Below are 4,309 nucleotides of genomic sequence, written 5' to 3'. Positions count from 1 at the left end.
TCCGTTATGTACTACAGCTCCCTGCAGGTAGCGATCGCGCAGATCTGGTCTCTCACAAGCGCGGGTTGTTTACACAGCCGTCGCTATAGAGACGGTACGTACGGTACGCAGGGCGGGAGGCGGGAAATGCTGCATGTCCCCGAGCACCTGCCTACAGTATAGCACAGGCTGGTCTGTGGAGAGTGCGCCCCTGCTGTATGGGCGCTGTAGTCTGCACAGTCACTGTGTGTATGGAGCCCACACGTTTTCAGAAACCATTTACCACAGAAAACAGTATTATATATATATATATATATATCATGCAGTATATTTGATATTTGCCACACCTCACACAATCACCATTTTTAAAAGTATCACAAAGAGGCGGGCGTTGAGCAGATTTGCTTAAAAAGTTGTCATCTGGGGCCTTTTATGTCGGAGCATGGCCAAGTGGACTGCAGCATAGTGAATGTCCACCACAACTGGGACCTGAGTGATCCTGTCAGGTGTCGCAACAGTTTTTACTTTGGTTGTGTTACAGTAGCGTTACAATGCCACAGTCTTTGGCAATGCCATCTGTCGCCCTGTAGCCCCAGCATTGGGCTGTGCAGGGTTAGAACAGACAGCAACCGGACTGAACGCTGACCTATAAGACCAGGGTCAGACTGGGGATCACCAGACGAAACCATTCTCCTGGCCCAACCCCCATATCATCAATAAAGTCTGATAGATTTGGGTTCTAAGTAGACCCTAGTGCAGAGACTCCAACATGCACACATGCTTGGCTGTTCCCATATGAACTCCCAAAAAGTGAAGGGAGAATGCTGGGAGTTGTAGTTTCACAAAGTGCTAGAGGTCCCTGCCCTACTGGCAATTTATGGTCTTTAAAGGTAGCTCCAAACTTTTTGTTGTTTTTTAATCTCCTGGCTGTTTGGTGCCCACTATTGTAAAGATAGATAGCTATGAGGTGCCATGTACGGCCACTTTATCACAGACGCCCATCCAGGCGCTAATAGCTGATCTTGGGATCTTTTCACACCGTGTCCACAGGATCTAATGGGCGGGAAGTTTTTAGTCTGGAAAGCATAAAAAAAAGGAGTTTCTACAGTTTAAAAGAAAGCAGATTGACAACTGCATATGGAAATGAGCTCATGACATCACAATGATAAGAACACCAGACAACACGCATGGCGAGAGTTAGGGATGAGCGAATCGACTTCAGATGAAACATCCGAAGTCGATTCGCATATCTGCTGTACCTCTCACTAGGGATGAGCAAATCGACTTCGGATGAAACATCGAAAGTCGATGCGCATAAAGCTTTGTTCCAATGCTGTACGGAAGCTCCGTACAGTATTAGAATGTATTGGCGCCAATGAGCCACTTGGAACCAAATCAGAGTTCAAGTAAATGTTTTTTTACAGTACAAATTAATTTATGAAGTTATTACGCGAAGCAATAACTTCAGCTCATCGGAGCCAATACATTCTAATACTGTACGGAGCTTCTGCTCAGTACAGTATTGGAACAAAGTTTTATGTGCATCGACTTCGGATGTTTCATCCGAAGTCGATTTGCTCATCCCTAGTGAGAGGTACAGCAGGTATGTACTGAGGTCCTCCAATTTCCTCTTTGCACACAGGACACACTGGGAGGACATATTATTGGGGATATAAATAGATATGAAATAGGTCAATCTATCTTGGCCTCTTTTCATATTGCATTCACAGGATCCAATTAGTGGGAAGTTCTCAGTCTGGGAGGTAATTAAAGGGAACCCGTCATCAACCTTATGCTGACTGTACTGAGGGCAGTATAAAGTACTGACAGAAATGCTGATGTCAGCGATGTGTCACTCATGAGCTAAAAGTAAGTGGTTGCCGAGAACCAGCATCATAATCATTGCAGCCCAGGCCTTGAAAAGTGTCACGGCCACCTGAGAAGAGTCACGGTTATTCCTAATCTCCTGCTCTCTCGCCCATCTGCTGATGGTTGGCAGTTCTCTCCTAGAGAGAAAGGGAGAAAACTAGGTAGAAGCCTGTCAGTCATCAGAAGGTGGGCAGGGAGAGAAGGAGATCATGAATAACCAGGACTCTTCTCAGGTGGCCAGGACTCTTTTCCAGGCCCAGTCTGCAATCACTTACTTTTAACTTATAAATGACAGACCGCTGAAATCAACCCCCCTGTCTCTACTTTATGCTGCTGTTAGTATGGGCAGCACAAAGTTGATGAAAGCTTCCCTTTAAAAAGTTTTTCACAGTTTAAGGTCCCTTTCACACGAGCGAGTATGCCGCGCAGGTGCAATGCGTGATGCGAACACATTGTGCCCGCACGGAATCCGGACCAATTCATTTCCATATGTCTGTGTACATGAGCGTTGGTTTTCACGCATCACTTGTGAGTTGCGTGAAAATCGCAGCATGTTCTATATTCTGCGATTTTCACGCAACGCTGGCCCCATAGAAGTCAATAGTGCTGCGTGAAAATCGTATGGCATCCGCAAGCAAGTGCAGATGCAATGCGTTTTTCACGGATGGTTGCTAAGAGATGTTGTTTGTAAACATTCAGTTTTTTATCACACGCGTGCATAATGCATTAAATCGCATTGCACCCGCGCAATAACAATTGAACAACTGAATGTGATCGCAAAAAATAAAATTAAAAAAAAAAACGGAATGGACTTGCTTGCGAAATCACACAGTCTTCACTGAACGCTCGTCTGCAAGGGGCCTAAGAGGAAGCAGATTGACCGCTGTATATGTAAAATGAGCACATGACATCATAATTAGGGAGGAGTGAATTTCATACTTTGAAATTTTGTTTTCGGGTCGTGTTGTGGCATTTACTGAATTGCGTTATGGATTCCGTTACCACGGACCATGACGGAATGCCTTTAGAGGCATTCTGTTATTCAGTCATAACAGAAGTCTATGGCCTGCATAACGAATCCGTCCGGTTTTCGTTATGCAAGAGAGGACGGATCCGTTATGCAGGCCATAGACTTCTGTTATGAAGGAATGAATAAGGGAATACCTCAAAAGGCATTCCGTTATGCATTCCGTCATGGAATTGCGTTATGGTCCGTGGTAACGGAATCCATAACACAGTTCAGTAAATACCACAACATGAACTGAAAACCAATTTCAAAATATGAAATTCGCTCGTCCCTAATCATAATAATGCCACTTCTATATGAACACCAGACGTTATCTGGGCTACTCATTCGTTTGCAGGAGGGTGACCAGTGTGGTCAGAGGCTGCAACAGGCATGTATGGAATAATAAAGACCAATGAATCACCCATGGGTGATACTGGACATTAGCGCTAGAATTCCAGTCTAAACAGCTACTGCCTGCTGGGTGAATACACCGAATAAGTCGGGGGCACAGAAGAAAGGGGGGGGGGGGGGGGGGGGGAATACACAGGCAGGTTGATGTGTCCACCGACTCAGTGGGAAGGTGTCGGTAAATCTACTAAAACTGAGGGCATAAAGATAGTGCTAATGCGATTTGTACCTGGAAAAGGTTCTGCCTGGTGTGCGTCCTTGTATTAGTTGTGATAGCCTTCCTTTTTTGCGGGGGTCTTCTTTCTTTACTGCGTTTCGAATAAGCACGTCCTCCTCGCTCCCCTTCTAGCACGAGCGCTGCCCCGGCCGAGATACTGTAGCCTCCGTAGGACAAAAAAACCTTCCTACGCGTTTCAGGGCCTTGCGAAGGAGCCCGCAAGGCCCCAATAACGCGTAGGAAGTTTTTTTTGTCCTACGGAGGCTACAGTATCTCTTAAAGGTGACGTCACCGAACCGGTTTCCAGGACAACCAAAGTAACAAGCCACCTCGCACCGCGCTTGCTTCAGGCCGGGGCAGCGCTCGTGCTAGAAGGTGGAGCGAGGAGGACGCGCTTATTCGAAACAGAGTAAAGAAAGGTTAGAGTGCATTTTAGGTTCATCCTGAAAATTTTCACCCACAAGCCCAATAACCCTAACTTTTTCTGAGTAGTGTATATTGTTGATAAACACACATTTGTATACTAGTCTCTCTCTCTCTTGCAGTTTATGGTAAAAATTGGTGTGTTGCTGAAGCAGGGCTTAAAGGGGTTGTCCGGGTTCAGAGCTGAACCCGGACATACCTCAGTTTTCACCCAGGCAGCCCCCCTGACTTGAGCATTGGAGCAGTTCATGCTCAGATGCTTTCCTTTGCCCTGCGCTAAATTGCATTTTCAGGAGTTCCAGTGACAAACCGGGCTCTCCACGGGGCTGCCAGGAAGCCTGGTGACGTCACCGGCACTGCCCGGCTTTAGCGCTGCCCTAGCCAGTAAAACGCCTAGGGCAGCG

Source organism: Bufo gargarizans, chromosome 4, assembly GCF_014858855.1.
Source record: "Bufo gargarizans isolate SCDJY-AF-19 chromosome 4, ASM1485885v1, whole genome shotgun sequence".
Classification (NCBI taxonomy): domain Eukaryota; kingdom Metazoa; phylum Chordata; class Amphibia; order Anura; family Bufonidae; genus Bufo; species Bufo gargarizans.
This window is presented reverse-complemented; position numbering follows the sequence as displayed.